At 28.8% G+C, this 25,690-nt stretch overlaps 1 protein-coding gene across 2 annotated transcripts in view; it reads right to left on the minus strand.

Annotated features, from left to right (window-relative positions):
- The window catches only part of LOC107457287 (ras-related protein ced-10), a 149,467-nt gene extending 123,963 nt beyond the window's left edge, over positions 1 to 25,504 (minus strand). Inside the window, exon 1 of one of the 2 annotated variants that reach the window (XM_071177802.1) lies at positions 25,263 to 25,504. The gene's annotated coding sequence lies outside the window, so the exon portion shown is untranslated. The remainder of the gene's footprint in view (positions 1 to 25,262) is intronic. The other variant, XM_043043499.2, reaches the window with a different exon arrangement.
- Positions 25,505 to 25,690: the final 186 nt, after the last annotated feature.

Here is a 25,690-nt window from a genome sequence, read left to right on the forward strand (position 1 = left end):
TACTTCGATGGATAGTCCGCATTGAACGGTTGACTTGCTATTTGTGAATGCATCATTCACCCTCCTGCGCTGTTTCTCAGTCTCGTCTTAAACACACACACAATGTCGGCAAGCATACACTCGACTGCTAAAGGAAACACAGGAGCGACCACGTCTGTGAAGTTAATACACCTCTCACATTCAGCACTCAAAAAAATCCGGTGACTCTCTCCGGTCTTTCACAAATACAGCAACTAGTGAGATCTGTTCATCAAATTATATCCCTGATAAAATTCTGGTGGGGGAGTACTGTGGCGTAACTACCACTACAAAAGTTTAACATCATTCACGAGTATATAAAGCATGCTAACTTGATTCTATCATGAGGTACCTTTTGATAGATGACGGTTGGCATGGTCATTAACTCCGCCCCCCACATGTTCATCAAGTTTAATTGAATTTTCGCATTAAAAATTTTCTGAGAGAACTTATTGTATTCCTTCAATCAACATCAGACATTACACACTTAGTAAATAGAATAAGCATCTCAAGTTTACGTGATTTCCCCGCACTCCGCACTTTTCCCCTCTCCGTTACCATGGTTTTGGCAAAAAAATGATAATTTTTCGTTAGTACGTTTTAGTAAGTTATCTGGATATACTAGCATGCGGAGAAAAGACAAGATTTTCTGAAAATTATGGTGGTGGAGGGGAGAAAAGTGTGGAGAGTGGGAAAATCACGCAACATTGAGGCGCCTGATCTATTTACAATGAGTGTAGATACAAAAGTTGTACTTCTTAAAAACTCTCCAGGTTTGTCCTACGCACAGAAAATGTTAACATATGCTCCTCGTATTGACAGATGTTGTTTAATTTACAAGAGATGTTAGCTAAGTACACAAGCTTCTGAAGCCAAAGAATATAGAATCCACAAGAGAACAAATTAAATGCATGATTAAGAAAAATGAATAGCGAATTTCCTATTAGCAACAGAGCAGTAAATATACGGGTACTAGGCATTTGCTATTTAGTTATTTTGTTTTTACTTTAACTTTTTAAAATTTTCGCCAAAACAATAATATTTTCATGGATTGAGAAACAGTGATATAGGGTGTAAGTTAGTATCCGTTCTAAGTTGCAGAAAAAGATGTTGATACAGAATAAGGTGAATTGCTTAGGAATGTGTACAACAGCAGTGACAGTTTTTGGAGAAACTCATTCAGCTTATTGGTAGAACCCAACCAAAACATCAATATATTTTGACAATACAGGGTGCGGTCGGGTGCGGCCGAAAAAGCAGAAGAAAGAACTTTTAATGTAACTTTATTAAAAATAAATAAATTAACAACATATAACAACTAAGAGTAAACTTTTAATAATAAATAAATTTAATTGGTTTCAAAGTGACCGCCTTTTGCAACAATGCAAATGCTCAAACGCTTATTGAAATTTTAAGCAATGGGCTGAAAATCAGTACTTAAATCTATTCCATTCTCGCCAAAGCGATTGCTCTAGACAAAAGGTTAGCAATTTTTTTCGGCTAAGGAACCCTTAATTATCGAGCTTCTTTAAGTGGAACCCCCGGCATTATAAGAACAAGTTGTAAATATACTAACCAAAAAAATATATATATACTATTTAAAAAAGGAAACTATTTAATAAAAAGAAACTATTTAGTAGAATAATGAATGAAATGATTAATATCATGCATTTTTTCTTGATGTAGACATACGCGGAAAATCAATCAAATAAGATGAGTTATGGGTTTCTAAAAAGAACTGTCTACTATGAAGAACTGTCTAAAAAATAATGAAAATGTTTATCAGAAAAGCATAATTTTTTTTTCTTGAATTTTACAAAAAAAATTGCATTTTAAATTTAGCTACTTTTTTCTTCGCATTTTACATAAAGAAGTTCATATAAACAAACGGAACATTAAATAAATCAAAGATTTTTATTAATCCTAACTCTCGGAACACTGTCATTCTTCCATGGAATTCTAGGGTTCCGCGGAACACCTTTTGGCAACCGTTACTTTGGACAGTCCAAATTTTTATGTGCAGAGCAAATGAATTATTTCACACTGTCGTTTTCCTTGAGTTAACAACTGTAAAATAGCAGATACTTTCCTTAACATTTTAAAATAGACTAAAAAAACTAAGAGATACATTAGAAACTATTTCATAATTAAAGAAAAAACAAAAATTGAAAATACAAATAAAAAGAAATTAGTTAACTTCTATGATGTAATAACTTAGTCCGAGCTTTTTTGCTGCACAAAGTAGAAAGAAAATTATGTTTTTTCTACACTTGCCGCTCAATACGCACTTCAAAAATCAATTTGCCAAATCAGTTATTTTTCATGAATTCTGCTCGCAAAAAATTACTTGAATAGCAAAAGAATTAATTTCGGGGGAGAATTTAGAAATGTCCTCTTCGAAGAAAAACCGCGCAATATCTGTACAAAAATGAATATGAATTCGAAAGTAATGTTAAAAGACAGTCATAGAATCATAGAAAAAAGAGAATACAGTATTACGTTTTTCGGAATTTTGCAATCACCTGATACATAAATTTGTTGGATTAGATCATTATTTAACTCCATAAATACAGCTTATCTGCCAGATAAGCTGGCTGGGAAATTTATGGCTTAAATTATATTAAGTCCAACTCACATTAAAACATATTAGTTTTTCAGAACGAATCTTTACTCCCCAAAATAGTAACGGTAAATTTTAACGCTTATGAAAAACCTGAAAAAAAAAATAAAAGGTTATCCCTCGAAGTTTTCGACACAAGTCCTTGTCAAAGCAAGTTTTCAAACCGTGATCATACATCAGCACAACTGCTACTTTTCACTCTTTCTGCTCAATCCCTTGAAATTCTCAAAACAAATCCTTGTAAAGGCAAGTTTTTAACGCGTTCGTCACAAGCTGCGTTTTCAGCCGGTATCCATGCGATGATCTGTGTGTACGAGCGCCATATTTAGCCGTACATACATGGCAGAAGTTCGTCGGTCTCATTTTGAAATTTCTGAATTAAGTTACAAATAATTTTTCGAATGATCCCAAATTGCATTTTATTCATAATGCTTGCAAAATCTCCAAATATATTGTTACGTAACACTTAAATAGGGCAATTCGTACATCAGCTTACTAACATGTAATGTGCGCGGTTCGCGGCGCGGTGCATCGTTCAGTGGCGTTACTACATCGGAGCGGATTGTCGTAACGAAAGGGTTTAACTATAATCATACATCAGCATAACTGCCATTTTTTACTCTTCCTGCATCGACACATTCTTGTTATGGAAATTTTTTAAACCATAAACATACACCAGCATAATTGCCATTTTTTACTCTCCCTGCATAATCTTTTGAGGTTTTCGACGCATTTTTGTCAAGGAAATAGTTTAAACCATAAACATTCATCAACATAATTGCCATTTTTATCGTGTTTTATATATGTTTTTCGAATCTATTAGAATCCAAAAATGTCGAAAATTTTCGTTTTTATCATTTTTTTCCATAGTCGATTCGTTACATTTCGATAACATTTTAATTTTTTCTTCCTTTATATGTCACTTTATATACCCTAAGGTATGCACTTTTTAGCTTCATTTTTTATACATAATTAAAAAATGGTTGTTACTGAAGTGTGTTCGAATCGTTTTTGTGTTGTGGCGGTAAAAAAGATTTTTAAATCCGATTGGCTAAACCGAAAGAAAATTAAAGCATAAGTTTTTTTTTAAATCTAGATTTTTTTAAATAAAGTTTGTATAATTTAGTAGCTTATTAGAACTATCAACTATGATTTTATTTTCAAATTTTTATTTTCTAACCAGTTTAAACGTTTTTGATGCACTCCATAAATAATATACTAAGTTCGAAAGGTGAGTTAATCAGTATACGTATAAGTCTCCTTAGATAAATCAATTTTTAAAATCGATTAATCGTAAAATCGATTTTTCCTCTTAGTTTTAAATTATAAAATTCTTGAAGAACGTAAGAGCCTTGAAAATTAATAGATACATATCTATGGTTATATGACTCTTTATCTCAATTTAAATACAAAATTAGAATTTATGAGCAATATATGTCTAGCTTCATTAAAGCACCGAAGAGTGAACATTATGCAACAGATGCTTTTATTTTTCTTTCTAAAAAAGAGAAGATAAATAGAGGCTACCGAGATAAGATGATCTTCTTAATTGAATAAAAGGATATATCAGCGGTTCGTAGAAGAGTAAAAGGAAGATAAGTTCTATTCTTCTTATCTTGTGGACAATAATACGGCAGATCAAAGATAAAAAGTTTTAAAAAAATTTCTCATTCAAAAACATTTTTAAACAATTTCAATTCAATTATATTCATTTCATGTGGTTTTATTTTAATTTTCTACATTTTCGAAATAAAAATCAAGTAACTTTCTTGTCCGTTTGTATATTCCATGGTCATAGTCGTAATATTCGCACATTCTATGGTCAACGTTTGTATATTCCATAAAGTGTATCCATTATATTTGGAGTTTCTGGATGCTAATTCCTAGTTTACTGTTAGTTATTTTCTCATTTATAAAATTCATTCATTTAGCTTGCAAAAATAAATTCTATTTAACACACAATGCGTCTGGGAAGCTAACAAGCACTAATATTAAGTTGCCGGTGAGCATAAAAGAGTCTGAGCATAAAAGAGGCTACATCAAGACTGAGTCTTTGGTTGTTCAGCGACCTCTTGTTTATGCTCTTGTTGTCATCAATAATCAAGAATGCTCTTCTTCTCATCAATAATCATAAATGTTAAATGTTCCTGTTGTCATTAGAATTTTACCATAAAATCTACAGTTTTATCAGGAATTCGTTAACAACCAGCAACCTCTTGTTTATGCTTTTGCTGTCATCAAGAATGTTCCTGTTGTCATCAGAATTCTACCATAAAATCTACAGTTTTATCAAGAATTCGTTAACAGCCAGCAACCTCTTGTTTATGCTTTTGCTGTCATCAAGAATATTCCTGTTGTCATCAGAATTCTACCATAAAATCTACAGTTTTATCAAGAATTCGTTAACAGCCAGCAACCTCTTGTTTATGCTCTTGTTGTCATCAAGAATGTTCCAGTTGTCATCAGAATTTCACCATAAAATCTACAGTTTTATCAAGAATTCGTTTTCGCCAATGAAATGGTGAATACAGCTAATATCTCTCAAGGACGAAATTTTTAATCAGAATGTTATCTTTATTTTGCATTAATTTGGGTCAAAATAAGTGAAAAGGATTATATTTAGCATTTTAATAATCAAGGTTAAGAAATACAGCATGAGACAACGGTGTCTTGTTTTTTGTGTTAAAGGTGTAAAATTCTTCAAACACGGCCCATTTTTAAAGAATAACTTTTCAAATTTACACTTATTTGTAGTTATTTACATCTAAGAGAAACAGTTATTCATCACTGAAATTTCTTTAATTTACAAAATCAATTATGGACAAAGTTTTAAATATGAATAAATAAAAAAATTAAAACTACTTTTTTTTGCATTTTATATTTTAGTACAAATCTAATTTCTTTAATCTAACATATTTTTTGTAGTAACTATCAGACTGTTTTTTTTTTATAATTAAAAAATACTAAAATTTATTTTTACTCTTAATTAGGGAGCCAGGAAAAAAATTTAGAAAAGGGACAACGATGCCCCATATTCGTCACAGGGTTAAGATATGACAATTTCTTGGATGAATACAAAACTACGTTCTTATATTTTAAAACAAAGCGATTAATACTCATGAGAATCCATTTAGGATTACTAAAAAATTACAAACATAAAAAGATATAAATTTGATAAACTGAAAGGGAATCTACGATTTCAGACTAATCTCGGCATCTCTGTGATTTTCAAAGGTTCATTTACAATTATAGTATTAAACTTGATATGAGTCAGAGATATACATTTGTAACTATTTTTTATCATAAAAGGAATTATAACTTAGAAATAAATTTAGAAAATATATCTGATGAAATGGATACGGTTTTATAATTCTAAATGCCGAATTCAATTTAGTAATGCATCAGCAATCGTAAAGAAAAAATGGGTACGCATACAGTGGGAAAAAAATGTCTGAATGCATAATTTAATGGCAGTAGAAGTGTGTGTGGGGGGGGGCATTTCGTGGAAATTCTCTTTCTCGTATTTTACATTTTCTCTTTCTCGTATAATATCTTGGTTCATCTTAATCATTTTTTTTAAAACCTGTATGATTCAAGATTGAATTTTTTCATGATTTATAATAAATTTTTTACCTTCATTTTGTCCTGTTCAATCAGGTTAGAACATTATTGAATATTTTAAAAAAAAAAATTAGTTCTTTAGAAAAAAATTGGTTTCTTATAAAAAAAAATTTAAAAAAATGAGTTTCTTATATTTAAAAGAAAATTAGTTTACTAAAAAAGATCTTTGTGTAATAATAGTTAACACGTTGAATGCCATGGGGGTCACCGGTGACAGGCAATAAGTTTGTTCTTAGCGGCACGGGGATCACCGGTGACCGGCGCAGCCAAGATTATTAGAAACACATAATTCGAGTAAATTTCAGATATGTCATGCTAAACCTTTTAAAAAACTAGTAAAATCTGTCTGATATTTACAAATTTAGTTTGTAGTTATTAACCGTTTGGGCAAACTATGTAAAATTAGGGTGGCATTCAACGTGTTAAGTCAAATTTTTTCCAAAGTTAAATTTTTTTAACATCAAACTGTATGTTAGTATTGTTTCCAAGTAGGTTCTTCTTACAAGTTTTTGTATTTTTCTTTAAATAACAGTGCATTGCGCAGAAACATCGTATTCATTATGTAGTAACTTTCTTCACGAAAAAGACTTTNTTTATAAATTGATGATCTTTGGGTAATAATAGTTAACACGTTGAATGCCTTAGGGGTCACGGGTGAGCGGCACTGAGTTTGTTCGTAGCGTCACGGGAATCACCGGAGACCGGCGAAGCCAAGATTATCAGAAACATATAATTCGAGTAAATTTTTAGATATGTCATGCTAAACCTTTTAAAAAACTAGCAAAGGTCTAACATTTTGCAAATTTAGTTTGTAGCTATTTACCGTTTGGGCAAGCCATGTAAAATTAGCGTGGCATTTAACGTGTTAAGTCACATTTTTTCCAAAGTTAAAATTTTTTTTACATCAAATTGCACATTAGTATTGTTTCCAAGTAGGTTCTTCTATCAAGTTTTTGCATTTTTCCTTAGGTAACAGTGCATTACGCAGAAACATCTTATTCATCATGTAGTAACTTTTTTTACGAAAAAGACTTCTAAACAACTATCCCTTGAACAATATGAAATGTGGGTTATTATTATACAGCTGAAACCCCTTCAATTTGAATTTTATTCAATTCATTAAAAGCTTAGTGAGAATTTTAGTAATTAATATAATTATCGTATGGTAAATAGTTAGTTAAATATTAAACTCGAAATATTAGGACAGATTTTTCTTTCTATTTGACTTTTTTTTCCCAATAAAAATTATAATTGTAATGGAAACTTCAAAATTATCTGCAAGCTGTTGAATTTTTAGGTTCTTAACATATCAATTTGAAATTTCAAAGCAGCTAAAAATTTTACATTACTATTTCGAAACGCTTTTGGGTTTTATTTTCCTTTACGGTAGTAAATTCTTTCAGTAAACAACTCAAATTTCAAAATATTTTCAAAATATATAAAACTTAAAATAAAACTTAAAATTTGTAAAAAAAAAAATAATAATAATAATAACAATAATAATGCTTTTTTTTGTTTCTACAAATGATGCAACAGCAAATGATATAACAATACAAACGTTTTAATTATTCAATGTTACATACAAGTTAGTTGTTTCGTGGTTTTCTTCCCTCTGAGAGGTACATTGGAAATTTTTAACAAAAAAAGACACTTAAAAGGTTTTTCACCAAAAACTTTTCACTAAGAGAATTTTCTCTTACTAAGTAGGTAATAAATAGATTTGATTTCGAGTTTAAAAATTTTCGAGTTTTGAGTATCTTGGAGTTTAAAAACTCCAAGATACATAGTTGGCAATATTTTTCTTTTCTCTATAATATACCAATATGAAAAACATTCACATTTTCTACAACTGTGTTAAGAAACGGAGATAACTAATAATTCAAGAGAAATAAAACGTGATAAAGAAAACGTAAAAATAATACCATTCGTACAATAAATGACCTAGCATTAATTTGATTTATTTCTTTTAACGTTTCTGAATCCCAAAACGTGCTGAATGCCATAACCGAGTTTATATCTCATCACATCTACTTTCTACACCATTTCAGAAGTAGAAAAAAAAAGAGAAGTTGAGGAGCAACTTTGTGAGAGTCACGATTAGCTTAATTAGGTTACAATAGGCACTCAAAACGTGACTACAACAGAATTTTTCTGATTCTTTATTTTTTTAAGCAGGTGTTAGGTGGTTTATCATTGATCCACAGCAATCTCTATTGTAACTTTTTTTATAACAATAAATGCAGAAATGTTTCAGTATTTCAACAGAATGATATCAAAAATGGCATTTCAGGACTTCCGAAAATTAAAATATTTCTAAGGATATCACGAGCAATTCGAAATCGATAAACACATCCTCCATATTTTGACAAAAGCTTATATAATCAAACAGAAATAAATTTAATGTGTTAAATATAAGATCAAAATAAGAAGTTTGCCAAATAAAGTACTTGAGTACTGAGATTTGCGAAATAAAGATTTAAGATAAAAAAGTATTTAAAGGTTTCGGTAATGTTTTTTTATAATTTAATATTTTTTTATCTCCTATCTGTATAATGAATATTCGAGAAAACAAATTACAATTTTAGAGGGTTATTCTAACCCATTTAAATACCACTAGGTATTTTATTTGAAAAATGAAAATCAATTATTTTTAAAAATAAATATTTAAAACTTCTTCTTAGAAAATATTTCTTATTTCTCCTATATTCTTGAATTCCTTTATATTTGAAAAATAAAATTCAAAATGTATGAAGTACTGCTTTGAATTATTGAACTCGATTTAGAAATATTGAAGTAGTCACAATGGCCTGGAGCTCTGCCACGTAATTTGATACCTGCAAATGACGTCCTCGTTGGAAAATCGTGGTAGTTGTCGATTCAGAAGCCAATCAGGTTTGACACATACGCGTGACGTCATTTACAGGTATCCAATTAAAAATTTAATTCATATGGTTAGGTATAATCACATCACATCTGCTCGAGTTACAAGTATCCGATTTCGAACCTAAAAAGAACTTGTTTGTGTACAAGACGCTTTTTGAATGATTTATAACACAAGAAAATTGTTATAATAAGAAATTTTAAGCTTATTTTTATTTTAATTTTTAAACTAAAAATGTATGTTAATAATTTGTCTTCGCTCTTTGCTTTTTATGCCTTATGATAAATTTAGTGTTAATTTTTTAACAAAATAAACAAAATCGATAAAAAAAATCAAACTATTTTTTTTGAACTCCAACTTATTAAAAGCATAGTAAATCAAACTAGAAAAACGGTCACTTCAAAACAATAATAGAACAAAAAAATGAAGGAAAAATGTTCCATCTTGATTGTCACTATCTTCATTTACCTATTGTTACTTAGATTGTTACTTAGATAGTTGAAATGCGGGTAGATGTAGATTTAATGACAGATAACGAGAGCCTTAGANAATACCACTAGGTACTTTATTTCGAAAATGAAAATCAATTTTTTTTAAAATAAATATTTAAAACTTTTTTTAGAAAATATTTCTTATTCCTCCTATATTCCTGAATTCCTTTATATTTGAAAAATAAAATTCTAAATGTATGAAGTACTGCTTAGAATTATTGAACTCGATTTAGAAATATTGAAGTAGTCACAACGGCCGGGAGCTCCACTGCCACTTAATTGGATACCTGCAAATGACGTCCTCGTTGGAAAATTGTGGCATTTGTCGATTCAGAAGCCAATCAGGCTTGACACACACGCGTGACGTCACTTACAGGTATCCAATTAAAAAATTAAGACACATGGTTAGGTATAATCACATCACATCTTCTCGAGCTGCAAGTACTGAATTTTGAACCTAAAAAAATCTTGTTCGTGTACGCTTTTTGAATGATTTCTAACACAAGAGAATTGTTATAATAAGAAATTTTAGGCTTATTTTAATTTAAATTTTTATTTTAATTTTTAAACTAAAAATGTATGATGATAATTTGTCTTAGCTCTTTGCTTTTTATGCCTTATGATAAATTTAGTGTTAATTGTTTAACAAAATGAACAAAGTCGATAAAAAAATCGAACTATTTTTTTTTTGAACTCCAACTTATTAAAAGTATAGTAAATTAAACTAAAAAAACCGTCACTTCAAAACAGGGTTGGGGTTTTGGACGTCCTAAACTGGTTTTGGACAGGACACGTGGGTTTTACTGTCTTAAACTGGGTAAAACTGTCCTAAACTGTCTTGAAGTGTCCAAAACCTTGATCTTTGGTAAAAGGTAAAAATTCTATAGGTGTAACCATTCTACGCATAATAATTATATGTATCAATAAATATTTGATATTTTTTATACAATTTACTATGACTTATTAAAAGAAAATAATATAATATAATAGGAAAAGATTTAAAATTTTTGAAGCTCCACAATTCATTGAACAACAAAAGTGAATACCTAATCCTTTAAATATAAATATGCTCTTAATGCTGATAAGTAATATTTTTGCATAAGGATAAATATGGCCACATTAAAGAATAATAATTTTAAAAAATACTAAATTTGTTCAAAAATTAACCTTTTATTTTTCACAATATTTTTTTAAAAAATGTTATAATTTCTGCATCACAGGATGATAAAAAAGACATCTATTTAAAAAAAAATATTTTTTTAATATAAATATATTAGTTTAAATTGAAAATACAAAATAACTGAAAAAATTATTAACAGTTTTGAAGGGCATAACATCAGTTTCAGTTACTGATGCTGGTGATGTATCACCACTATGCTAAAAGAATTGAACATGAATGAAATAAAAGCATTCTTGAATAGTACTATAGATAAATAAACCTGTTTATGACGAACCAAGCACTTAGTCCCTAATATTTTACCCTGTATGGCAAGGCCAAACTTCAGTTATGTACTATAGAATGAGAGGACCAATTGAACTTGATTACTGATTAATCTTCCTTTGTTTAAATTGAAGAGTCAAACAATATTAATTAAACATTATACTTTTAAAAACAAATATTCTCTAGTAATATTTAATTATCAATATGTTATTAGTTCTATGTTTATTTTACCTCTTAACTATTGTTCAGATAAAATTGTGACATAATTTGAGTAAAAGGGTTTTGGACAGTTTAAGACAGTTTTGGACAAAGGGGTTTTGGACAGGACGGTTTATTCCAGGGTTTAAACCATGAATTAATCCATTCCGTCCTAAACCTTGCCAACCCTGCTTCAAAACAATAATAAAACAAAAAAAAATAAAAGAAAATAGTTCCATCTTGATTGTCACTATCTTCATTTACCTATTGTTACTTAGATTGTTACTTAGATAGTTGAAATGCGGGTAGATGTAGATTTAATGACAGATAACGAGAGCCTTAGAATTTATTTAGATGAACTTTGAAACTTTGAAAAACAGAAACTTACAGAAAATTTGAAAAAATTCAAAATTAGAAATAGAATTTTTTAGTTTTTCTAATATTAACTATGTTATTCAATTTTTTAAAAATCTTTTATAAAAACGAATTTTCAAGGTTTTTTTCGGCTCAATATAATTCTTATAAAAATAAGCTCCAAACAATGTAATGTTAGTGAAATTCAACCTTGTATAAAAGGGAACATTTTTTTCAATCATATTTACTTTATTTCCAACTATTGTACGCAAAAACTGATAATTCAATAGCCAATGTTTACAACATGCAAGCTTCTTACTTTTGAAACGTTCTCCAACAAAGGCGAATGAGGAAATATATAAGTTAGGAAAATAATAGAATTTCGTTTCGTAACTAAAAAATTTACATTTTCATTTTCACACAGAAATGCTGGGAATGATTTATGACTAGTTTAATGAATGGTTGGTTAAGCACAGAAAAAATATTATGAAACCTTGAACCTGAACAATCAACGATTCATGAAAAAAGACTTTTATTAAATTGAGTCATTCGAAATGTTATTTTTTTTTTTCGTTTTTAGAAACTGTCACATTTATAAATTGATCACTCCCAATTTCAAGCTTCGTCATCGTTGGTTAGGCTCAGATTATTATAGCTACCTTTAATTTAAAAATGGCAAAGAAAATAGCACAAAATATTTTTTAAAAAATATTTATTTCAGAGGAAAATAGAGAATGTTATTATATGATTAGGGGACGTACACAAATTACATGATCTGTTAGGAGGTGGGGAGCTCCCTATAAAATCAGGCGCAATCACGGTGGAGACTGAAACTTAGAAAACGTTTTCATTGAAATTACGGGAATTCGTCTATTTTAAGAAAGAAAATAGAGTTTTTATTTCCTTGCAAATTATGGGAAGGAAGTATAATGATAACTAAGAGAGAAATCTTAGTGAGAGAGGAAGTGCCTCAAACGGTTCAAAAAAATAATCACGTGATTTATTGACAACGATTTTGTCTAAAATAGTAACAACATTTTGGATTTATACGTTATAAAATGATTATTTTCACAAAATTCGAATAATTTTTAAAGAGAATATAAAAATAAACAATTGTTGATACGGTGATTCATAGGTCAGCTGCACATGAAAATAGACAGTGACGTCTATTACATTATTTTATTACTATTTTATTACCATTTTATATTAGTTATACTTTTCTTTGTAAGCCTTTATCCAATAATACGACAAGAGTAAGGGGCCTTTTAAGTTTTGAGACGTGCGCACATGTGTTAGCTAATAAATAATTCCCCCACCAGAAAAAAATGTCCAAAGATTTTTTTTTCATAACAAACAATGAACAAATATAAAAAAGTTTAGGGTAAACGTAGTAAAAGAAAAAACCGCCTGGATTACAACAGTTTAAAATTTTACTATTTTATGTTTAGAATAAAACCAGTTTTGTTCATGTTTTTGGATATACATATTACATAACAATAGTACATTTTACTAAGATAAAAAGATGCGATAGAACTTAGATAATCCGAAGTAATTTGAACCGAAACTATTTTGGGTAACTGAATTTTTAGTAAGATATCTTATCATCTTGCTCAATAAAATTAAGTTTATAGTGAAAATCAAACCAGATTCACGGGATTTTCACTTTCACGCAGTTAAGATTTTTCATTCAGGATGCTATATTGCGATTGGAATTCAATTTAATAATGTTTTTACACAGCTTTAAGATATTACTATATCACGGTTCTTGTTTACATGTTTTACAAATGACACATGTCCTTTATTTTTTATTGTATTATGATCTTATCAAATGAAGGGATTTCGAATTGTTGATACTTGTCTTAATTGCAATTTTTCTTGCAATAAACTTCTGCAATACTCTGTTAACAAATGACGAAACTTTAAGTACCCGAAGAGTTCGCAATCAAGTTAAATTTTTCCATGGTCATTTTTTACGAATTATGTTTTATCCGTCAAAATTTTGTCGATTTCATTTTAGTTGAGAAGCTATAAATTATCCAAAATATAAACGAGTCAGTTGGATAAATGTAAAGAATTACAGAAATTTTGTCTATTGCGCAATAATGATAAATGCGCTGGAAAAATCACTTTTAATGTAATTAAAAAGGTAAATAAATTTTATAAGATTTTTCGTTAGAGTTAAAATTTTGCAGCTAATGGTTAGCATGAATATTGCTCGTAAAATTCTGAGTTATGCAGGAGAATTAGAGTTTAAAACTCATATTTACTTTTAATTCTAATTTCTAAATTTAAAAGTCAAATATACCAATTTTTAATGACCCTTTGACGCCGATTTGACACACGTATCCCTTTTATTTACTTTTTTTTGACGCTCTAATTACAAGCAAAAATATATTTTGGTATTTTTTAATTATAGAAAGCAATTTAATAGTTACTTAAGAAATATGATAGAGATAGATTATCGCAATAAAATTTGTACTAAAATATATCATCCAAGAACAAAAAAAAACTAGTTTAAAATTTTTTTCCATTAATACTCAAAAGTCCATCAATCATAGATTTATATAAATTAAAGAAATGTCATTGATGAATAACTGGTTTTCTCTGATCTATTTATATTTTTTAATAATTTATATATAAATTTAATATTTTTCAGCTATTTTGACCAAAATTAATGCAACATTATTAAAAAAGTATGAATAAAATATTTAACAAAAAATCCTGCGTCAAAGAGTTAAGGGCATAAGCATGACATTAGACATAAAGATTTTCAAAAGAGTGAAGAAACCTTTTTCTTCAAACCTTGAACTTGTCAGCAGAACAGATTGCAATTCTCATTATAACTTAATCATTACTTCGAAATCGACAAAACAAATTTCTTACGGTTTTTCCCAACCTCGTAACACGAAAAGAAAATCAGCCTGTTTGGAGGTTGGAACATTTGTAAATTTTTAAAAACATAATAAATTAAAAATCATTATCGGTTAAATTAAATTTTCGGATGAAACATTTTCCCCAAAACGATGTTTCATTTGTTATAAAATAACCCATACAAAGAGTACCTAAACACACAATGTGTCTTCGAAGTATTTTACATGGAGTTTATTTTTAAAGTTCTATTTTAAATATTGTTCTTTCTTTTGCTCCTATCTGTTTCTTTTCTGAATTCAGTGGAAGTAGTTTCACTTCCACTTTTGCCAATGAGCTATCAATTTTTCAATCGCGCGAACTAGACCACATCCGCTTATTATTCACTAGTAAGTTTCAAATTGGAAACTATTCTGTGAGAAAATGCATACATAGATATAACTGATATCATTCATTGTCTAATTTAAGCTTAATAGTCTTTATAATTGAGTGTGAAGAAGGAGAACCCTGGAATGGAAAGTTAAGTGATGTTGATTACACAGTTGATTTGCTGTTTTATTTTTAGTCGAAAAATAATAAGTGAAATAAAAAGTCAACGGGCAAAGCATTAGTCACCGTTAGAGAAATAATAGAAAGCGTCATTAAACAGGAGGTGGGTCTGCGATGTTTTAATTTAATTTAATTTAATTTAATTTAATTTAATTTAATTTAATTTAATTTTATAACCGTCGTTGAACAGACGACCCAATTTTTGGGTTTACGACTACTAATGTTCAACTCCATAGCCTTGTAATTTTGAATCGAATCCAGAAGACAAGGAAAGTGCTGGATCAAGTATTGGGAGAAGTTTGCCTTCGTGGAAGAATTTTCGATGGAACTAACCTGCATTTGCGTTACATGGAGAGGTAAACTACGAAACTTTCCCATGGTTTGCCCGACTGCAGGGGGACTCTGACCAATGATCCGTCTACCACTGAGGATATTTTACGTCTGCACTATGGTTGGTGCAAGCCGGATGCGGAATTCGTATCGACCAGCCATTGCTGGGATTCGAGCCCAATTCACCTCATTGGAAGGCGAACGCTCTATTCCCTGAGTTTGGAAGAGAATTTATTATTATTAATATAAATTCGGCCCTGCTCACTAAGGTGGCCTTACTGGTAGCGGAAATCCTACAGTACGGCAGCGGACGCAGTAGATTATCACAGATTTGTTGCAGATTATTTTTCATCTCAGACTTAAAAATATAAAACATTTACTCAACAAACAAGCCTAATAAAAAACAAGCCGAAAATAACAATAAAATAAACCAAGGCGTAAATATTACTGAGAGAAGAAACAAGAGAATCATTTTTAATTCTTAAACTTACTGAATTACTATGAAGAAAAAGCTGAAGACAAGTGATGGCTTTCAAAAATTTCAAGTTATACTACTTTGAATTTTGAAAAATAACTTCTTAATTTTCGAAAACTATAATTATTTGTTTGTACACTGTATGAGGACTAATTTCATTTTTTAAATTTGAATTACTCCATTTTTTAAAATATATAAAAATTTTCTATTAAAATCAATAATTTCTAATGTGCTAATTTTGCAGTATAGTTTAAGCCAATTTTTTACGATAGTAGTATCTGCCCGGCAATGTAATGGTCGTAGATAAATTTGAATTTATGAAGATCACGCTGCCGATTGACTCTGTGAATTCTGTTACCGAGGTGACCACTAGGTGATGCTTTTCTGACAATATTTTCCTGGTGAGATTTTAATACTAGTATTTTTTAAGATGGCAACAGCAAAGTTCATCGCGTTGGAAGAATATAGCCGTAGTTGCCAACTCGTAAGTTCTAGCTTTCAGAACATTTAAAGCGGTAGTCAAATATCAATTTAGAATAAACTTAGTTTGTTTAATTTTGCGTGCACTTAAAAAATTCTCAGTCCAATTCATAGGGCTTTATAGATATATGTTTCAATTGTTTGTATGTAGTGCTGAAACAATCATTCTAAAATAAATTAATTTAATCAATAATAAAATGTAAAACATGAAATTTGCTACCGCTCTAAATATTCAAATAAAATCGTTCTGATAAATTAGAACAAGTTGGCATGTATGAGGAACGCTTACTCATTTTTACACTTCTCGAGGACCACCTGATTGGAGTGCAACAGACATATTGGTACAGCAGGTAACAAGGCGAAATCAGCAACTCTGGAATTAGATGGATTTGTACGATCAAATCTCAATGAGTGACAAATTGGACATGACGAAACTGAAAATAAACCTTGCGGACACACATTATACCCGAATTCAGGCGGTTATTAAGTTTAGAAACGGAATTAGATGATATTAAATTATAATCTTTCATGATTCCTCTAGGTTTGAATTTTTTTTTTGTCTAGTGAGTTGAGTAATTGACAATCTATAAAAAAAAGGCATTATCCTTTTTTACGAACGTATAAACTATATTGTAATTTAATTGGATACTTGCAACTCGAGAAGAAGTGAAGTAATTATACATAATCCATGTGATTTAAATCAGATTTAATTGGATACCTGCAAGAGACGTCACACGTGCGTGTCGAATCTGATTGGTTTCTAAATCGGCAAATGACACGATTGACCTATGATGTCACTTGCAGGCATCCAATCAGAAAGAGAAGAAGTTTCGTTTCCAAGACATTTACTTTAAGGCGAACATGAAAATAAAAATTGTGTTGCATTTTTTAGCACTCAAGACATAGGCTTTCAAAATAGATTAAAACTAAGAGTTTTATATATTTTCTTGTTTTATTATAAAAAGGTAGTTTGAGTAGCAAACTAGCCTTGTAATGGCGATCGTTACAATAGTTTTGGCGATGAATTAAATAATAAGTTTCACTATAGTCATTTAATTACTAACTCTATATTTTTAGACTTCATAAAAAGAACCAGTAATTATCTTCATTTTAATTTTACATCTTTTATTATTTTTTTGCCAATATGTATATTTGTTAAAAAAAATAACTGAAATAACACTGGAGAATAATGTTTTTTTTTTTTTTTTTTTTTTTTTTTTTTTTTTTTTTTTTGTTTTGTTGAAAGAGATTTTAAAACAGATATCAGATATTTTCAAATCTGCATTCGGATTTCCTCCCCAAACTACATTTTTTTCTTTAAAAAACGGCATCATTAGTTTCTTTTTTGTCGAAATGTACAGGTCTTAAAACGTTACTATATATAAAAGGAGAAAAGCTTCTAAGAGAGACAAACTTCTAGGGGAGATAGGGCATATCAACAGGATTAAAATAGCATACGTATCCATGTCTGAAAATGTCATCATACGCCGCTAGGGGCACATCTCTGTTTCTTCATGTATTTCTGAATAGGTCATAACAGGGGAAGCACCCCTAACCGCGTACGACTACAATTTGGGGCTTGGGTTCCAGTGCAATTTGTATCTTGATTGTGTGCCTTAACTCCCCTTAATGTTTTTCACAACATTTACATGCCCCCCCCCCTGTTATATATAATGTGTTTAACCCTGCACATTTAGACAAAAAAAAAGACTGAAAATTTAATTTGAAAAAAAAATCTATAGCTTTAGAATCTAGAAGTAAAACTGCATTCAGATTTGAAAGCCTCCCCCCCCCCCACACCTGAATTAGGCAGTATAGAATTTGTACAAATACACTGAAAAATTGTTCCCCAGTGTAGTCTGCGAAAAATATTTGATCCATTTCATTAACAACTTTTTTTAATTTATTACTCATTTTTTTTTTTAAAAAAAAAAAGAAGCTTTATATTACGTTGTTGTATAATATGCATATACAAGGTACTATTTATTATTTTTGAAATTTCTAAATTTAACTAAAATTCTCGGAAGTGTTGTGTGAAAACTGTTTCAGAAGTGAGTATTTACTTTTAATTGTTCAAAAATTTCCTAACAAAAAAATAAAAAAATTAATTTTTTTTAAAAATTATTCAACCTATTTCAAAAAAGCAAAGAGGAACTTTTTTGAGCCTAGTTGGTGACATTATCCCAACTATGCCTTAAATTGTAACTCCTTTTCTAGAAATCATTCATCTTTTATTACTTGAAACTCCAAGTTTATAATGCCCGTCTTTTTTCTTTTAGCACAAGATAGATTATCATTATTCATGAAGAACACAGATGAGCAGTGTAATAAGAGAAAAACTGAATAATAATAACAAAAAAAAAAGATTTAAGAAGCAATGAAATCCACTTATAATTAATTCACTTCCAAGTTACTTATATCTTAAAAGCATCGGTTTTTATACTTCACGTATAAGGTGAAAACAAGACAAGAATTGTGGGGGAAAATGTTATCGATATTGCCAATCTTCATCTATTAAAAGTTTCCTTAAGATTGAATTGAGTTAGCATGTTTTATATACCAGTGAATTAATGTTTAATAATTGTAGTGGTAGTTAAGCCGCAAAATGTTATGAGGAAATTATTTTTGTTTTGTTAGCTCAACAATTTTGATCTCTGTCATAAAATTTTGAAATTTTATTTCAAATATTATAATTATTTATTCCTTTTTTGAATTATATTTATAAATTTTGCATTCTAATTTGACAATTTCAAACAATTTCTAAATAAACAAGAAACTTTTAAATTGAAATTTAGAAAGAAAAATGCAAAATATAAGCTTTTTGATTTTAGGTATTATAATTAGAATATCGGTGTTCAGAAAACGAATTCAATAATGAAAGTTGAAAACTAGAACATGTAGTCATGAGACATTAGAGGCTGTGAAAGCTAAACGGAGTCTCCTATTTCTTCGCGAGAATATCAAGAAACTTAGCTTATTTTTATACAAATGCTAATTACAACTGATTCATATAAGTTTATTATTACTTTTAAGTTGGTTGGTTGGTTGGTTGGTGTCGTATCCTCTGTAGAATCATATTTCATGGTGTGCTTGAATAGTTTTTGTTATTTCTATGGCATTAAAAGAATACAAATCCTCTTCTGTGGATTACTTTTAAGTAATTACAGTAATAAAATTACATGTTAGATATTGTTTTAATAAATTTATTCAAAAAAATCCTTGCTTAGGAAAAAAACTTATGACTTTTATACAACATAGTATCCAATTTTGTTTTAGAACTCAACCAAGAAAGTTAATCAATCCACGGATCTTTTCCTTAGCCACGATGAACAATTTTTCCATATAATAGATTTATAGTTCCTAAAAATTAACAGCTTTACTGAAACCTCGTAACTTCGAACAGAAGAGAAAGAAACACAGAAAGCAATTTTTAACTCGCAAAATACACCCTTTCTAAAAGAACATAATTATTTTGAGTTATAATAACTATTTGAGATGTATGCAAAGGAAAACCACAAAAAATTTATACGATTACTTTAACTACAATAGAAATATAGCCTGTGACTGATCTATTCTGCTTTTGAAGATATTTTAACACCGCATTTCACTTTATCTTTTGGCGACATTGCAGTCACTGCCAAAAAAGATTTACCCAATAGGATACCTGAAAATCGTAGATAAATCTTGTCATTTCTCGATTCAGAAGCCAATCAGGTTCGAAACACACGCGTGACGTCACTTACAGGTATCCAATTAAATCTGACTTAAACCACGCGGTTAGGTATAATCACTTCTTCTCCTGAGGAAAGTACTCAATTGCTTGTCTAAAATTACAAAAAAAAATATTCTTGATGATTTATTAAAGGCTGTTTTTCAAAGGCTCTGGTGTCACATTAAATAATGCTTTTTAGTGAATAATATGCTATTTTCTAATCTGATATGAGTTTGCAACAGTTATTTAAGACTGTTAGGTCAAGAGCAGCCTATCTCTTGACAGTGTCTTCTAAGCTAACCCTGAAAATGGCACAAAACGTCAATAAGAAGAAAAGACAAAATTTTATAAAAATGAAAACATTTGTGATCTAGTTTTTTTTAATATTTAAAAAGTTGCTCTAACTCTGTATCATATGGGCTCGTAAAAAATAACAAAAATTAAAAATTATTCATTGATTTTGATAATTTTCATCTAAGTGAAAAATCTCGCCAACTTGACTACTTTTTAAAAAAAAAAGTTAGATAACTTTTTAAATATTTAAGTTATATGTCCGTTCTAAAGTAATACCTGATAGTAAAGAGAAGGCCTCAGCACGGGTTACCATAAACAAGAAATTTGATCTTTTAGTAGTCCAAACATAATGACAATTTTCGTAAGTCCCCCACTGCGCAGCTTAGTGGCATCCTTCAAATTTTTCCTCCACTGCGCAGTTTATGTTCGCTACGTCAGACTACTAAATTGATCCGTACTGAAACCGTATATCTTCTAGAAGGTGATGTCTATAGTTCAGACTATTCTTTACGACCATAAAGGTATACATTGTTTGAAATTATAGCTTTTGCTTCTAATGTAAGACACTTTAATTGTAGCTTTTTTTTTATTTTTCCAACTGAAAGAACGTTGAAAAATACTGTTAATTTTTCATATCATTTCTATCCTAAATAGTCCTCCCCCATGCATTCAAGCAAAAGACAAACGAAAATTAGACAAGTAGCTCAATTTAATGAATAAATAACAGGCTTATTTTAATTACGGTTGAAATTTTTTTAAAAATAACTTTAAATGGCTAGATTAAAAGTAATTGAAGTTAAATTAAATTGAAACAATTGAAATTGTAGTGTATGTCTGAAATATTTTCTTCCAAATTAGGATAGAATTATTATAGCGTTCACCTTTATTTATTTTTTTTAACATGATACACATTGTTTAAATTCTTTAAACATATAAATTTTATACAATAAAATATTCATTATTTTTGACCATTTTTATTTTATTTAAGGAAATTTTATAACTTTCTTTTTAGATGATATTAGTAATGTTATTTTGAAACATTCCCAGTCGGCTAGCTACGTACAAACGTATGCTTTCCACACTTCAGAAATCACTGACCTATTAAATTTACTTCAGAAATTCTTTATTGTATACTCACAAACAACTGAATTTAATTATTATAAAATACTGTTCCTTTTGAAATTAATGAAGGACAGTAACATTATATCCACGAAAATGTAATACTATAAGAGTTACTTTCATAATCATCCTTAAAAGAATTCTATCAGACCTTCAACGCACAAAAATAAAATATTAATTCTCGGCAAATGGTTTAGATACGACATAATACCTTAAACCTTGAAATAACTAGTTTAAAATGGTGGACGGAATTAATGAAAAACTGTTCTCTCTTTTTCTTTTTATGGCCCCCCTTTTTTTGGATTTAATACTTCTTAAATTATAAAGTTAAAAAATGGAATTTAAAACTATAAAGATACATCTTTCACAGTGTCTAGAATTAAGTTATCAAGGCATATAGAGGTTTAGCATTATAAACATTGTTAATTTACAAAGAAATAATTTTAAACTTTTTAAATTTCTAAAAAATTCAATGGACTTCTCACGATTATTATTATTTAATTATTACTATGAATTATTATATTATTATTGTGTATTAAATCGCAGAATTTACTAAGATTTGGGCACCTTTTGGAAGTCGAAACTTGGAAAAGGACAATTTTTTTGTCTTTCTAGTATCAATTTCAAATAGCATCTAAAATTTTAAATAATCGAATAAGTTATGAAAAAGATTATTAATAATCGAAATTTTAACTAATCTATTATTAGTCTATTGAATTAACTATTGTTAGTCTATTAGATCTATTATTAGTCTACGTAACTAGAAATTAGTCTATTTAACTAGAATTAACGAAAATTGATCATTTTCAAAATTCAGTTATTTTTATCTACGATTGCATTTAATATATTCTGTCTTTCTTACAAGTAGGATTTTTTTTAGGAATAAGTTTTTTTAATAGGCATATTTAGGATGCTAGGTAAAATGAAGAATACGAAAAAATATGTCACCTATCAAACATGAATAGCTAATTCATTTTACTGCATCTATGAATCAACATAGGTTGTGGTATAACACAATTTCAATATTTTTTAATTAGTATTAGTATTTTGAGTCAAATTAATTTGACTCAAAACCTTATTCTTTTCACTGGTTATCTATTTTTTTTTTGTTTTTGAATTATTAAGTTTCACGTAAATCAACTTAATATATTTTAACCTTTAGTAATTCTTAAAAAGTTCAATTCCAAAGGAAAGCTTAGGAAATACGAGATAAAGGCTAACTATAAAGGTGTTTTGTATTCATCAACCGCAACATATATTTTTTGAAACCAGGAAAAAGCTAAGTGTATTAGGAATAGCAAATCCAAATTTAAAAACAAAAACTATGACCAATCATTATTGAGCTCAACAAGTACAAATGGTGGATTAAAATCATCCTAAAACCTGTTTAGACATTTGCTAGTGTAGAGGGTACCAAGAGAAGAGAAAGATCTCACACAAGATATATTGCATAGAGGCAGATCTCAAAACACTTAAAATCTATCGTTGGTAGATCATGGAGTCAGATCAGATCAGTTGGAAGAAGATTATTGAGACGGCCTTGACCTGTAGTAGGCTGTAGTGCATTTGAAGAGGAAGAAGAGCCTTTTAATTGAGGATAAAATTTAAAGGCGCTTAAATATTAATTTGCGATCTCATAAAAAATGCATTCAGGGTGATCATTACGGAACACCTTGTTAAGTCGATAAGTAATTTTTTAAAGAGCACCACATTTGGAAATATAGGAACTTTTACAGTAAATACTTTTTAGGTTTATGTAATTCTGCAATAAATATCCCCCGTTACAGTGAGTTAATTCACAAGGAGTGATTAACTGAATTTATATATGGTGATTCAAGCTGCTGTCACGTGATAATTTTTAATACCTTAATGGTACAGGGTGGGAATATGAATTTCGAACAAATAGTCACCCAATTTTTGATGATTTCTTTCATTATTTGACTAAGCTAACTGAAACCTTGTCATGCATGGTTTAATTACTTACATTGGACAATTTTTTTTCGCTATTGACTCATTATTTATTTAAGATATTTTTTATTTAAATTTAGTCGTGTAATAACACATTTCAATGAGTACGTCTTTTAAATGAAAACAAAGCGATACCTTACTAGACTTAAAAATTATCAAAATTGGTTCGTAGTTTAATGACATATTTGTGATTGAAATTTGTATTGGTGGTGGGAAAAAAATTCCCCTTCAAGTATTGTGTATTTATAGCTGTTAAGTTTTATTTCTTTCCTTTTTCTTTACAGTTAGGTTAGAATGCTTAGGGCCGAAATAACTGTTTCAGAATATTTTTAAACCATTTTTAAATATGGATATTTTTTTCAGGAAATTTCATTTTCTATGCGAGGAAAACATTTAAAATCTAGTATTCTTTGATAGTTCTCTTAGTTTGTTCACTTTTTAGCACTATCAACAACAATAAACATAGAGACTTTTAAAATGAATATTTTTCGTAAAAGATTATGCATGATTTTAATTTTTTTTCATTTATTTAGTTATTTTTAGAATCGTGGCTTAGTAACAATTGGGACAAAAAAATTATAGCAACCTTAACAAGAAGATAACGAATTTGCATACTTACAGATAATATAAATTAGAAGTTAAATAAATTTCGCCACGAGTCAGTATTGATAAAGAATAAGAAATAAATTTAAAAAACTCAGAATAAAATTTACAAACTTAGATTTAGAAGGAGTCAGAGAACTATTAATAGTACGGATAATAATTTTGAAAGCCTTAGTAATTTCAACTTTTACAATCAATGCAAGAATATTATAATCATAGAAATAACAATTTGCAAACTTAATTTTATAGTTTAATGTAAATTAAATTAAGAAAAGCTGATAATATAATTAATAAATACTGTGAAAAAAGCTTCAAAGTATGAAAATAATGATTAAAAAAAAGCATCGATCGAAACAAGCAAATAGGAATCATTTTTGAAAATTCAATAAGCTTATTTTATTATCATGGTTACATATAAAATAAATTACGGTTATACAAGATGTTTAAACAAGAATAAAACAACCTCTATATTCAAACATAAATTTCAAACTTGTTAAAAAAGTTTGATCTTTTAATTTATTGTTTCAAGATTTAAAATTACAAATCTAGATTTTTTTGAAGAGGAAAAGAACAAATTTTAGTACTAGTGAAATTTAAATTTCGAATTTTAGAATTAGCAAATTTTGAATTGTAAAAGCTTTTTAACTTTAACAATCAGTGCAACTATTTAAAGTTCTTAATAGCAAGTAATTCTTATAAACAATATAGATAGCTGTATAGCTAGATCTAAATTAAATTGTGAAAATAATAATAACGGTGTCGTAAAAGTAAACAAATTAAAATAAATTTCAGATAGTTTCTTCTTAAAAATTCAGAACTAATTGCTTGGTTATGGCTTGGCACATTAAAATAAAACTAATTACGTATACAGGAATAAATCAAAAGTAAAATTTTCGAATTAGTTAATCATATTAAGCTTTATTTGTGAATCTTTTTTTACTTATAAGATTAGCTGAATATAAAACCTTATAAAAACTAATATTTAAAAAAAAATATTTAAATATAAAATTTTACAAAAACCTATTTTTAAAAAAATTAAAATATGAAACATAACAAAATTTAAAATTCGGTTTATGGGTATATAAGTCATTGGAAACGAATCACATGCCGTAATTTTTTATAGATCATAACGATTACAATTAAGAACGCAAATGTCAAATAAGTTTTATGTATGTTTACTACGATCTTATCTATTTTTCAAAAGAATACGATCAAGCAAATAAATAAAATACAAACATACCTGTAAACAGAGAAATCCAGGTGTTGTGAATTGTCACAGCACCAAAACAAAAACACAAGTTTCAAATTATACCAAAAACTGACACCTCCGTATTAAAAAAAGAAAATACATAAATAAAAAACCAAAACAAATGCACCACCCGAAAGAACACAGTGTTATAGACACTTGTGGATGTTCCGCAGCATCCCAACTTCCGCCTAGATAATATTCACGTGACGTTTGTTTCCGCTTTTAAAAAAATGAGATAAATAAAACGAGGAACTCGAAAGATCTCTCGAAAATTTCCCGAAAAAGGGATTTTTCAGTCGTTATGTAAAAGTTAATGGGGAAAAAGATTACGTCATAAATACTTAAGTAATTGCTCTCAAAAGGGACCGATATTAAACTAAAATAAGTTGTTTGCAGATACAATCTTTCCACATTTATAC

The sequence above is a fragment of the Parasteatoda tepidariorum genome, chromosome 2 (assembly GCF_043381705.1).
Source record: "Parasteatoda tepidariorum isolate YZ-2023 chromosome 2, CAS_Ptep_4.0, whole genome shotgun sequence".
In the NCBI taxonomy this organism is placed as follows: domain Eukaryota; kingdom Metazoa; phylum Arthropoda; class Arachnida; order Araneae; family Theridiidae; genus Parasteatoda; species Parasteatoda tepidariorum.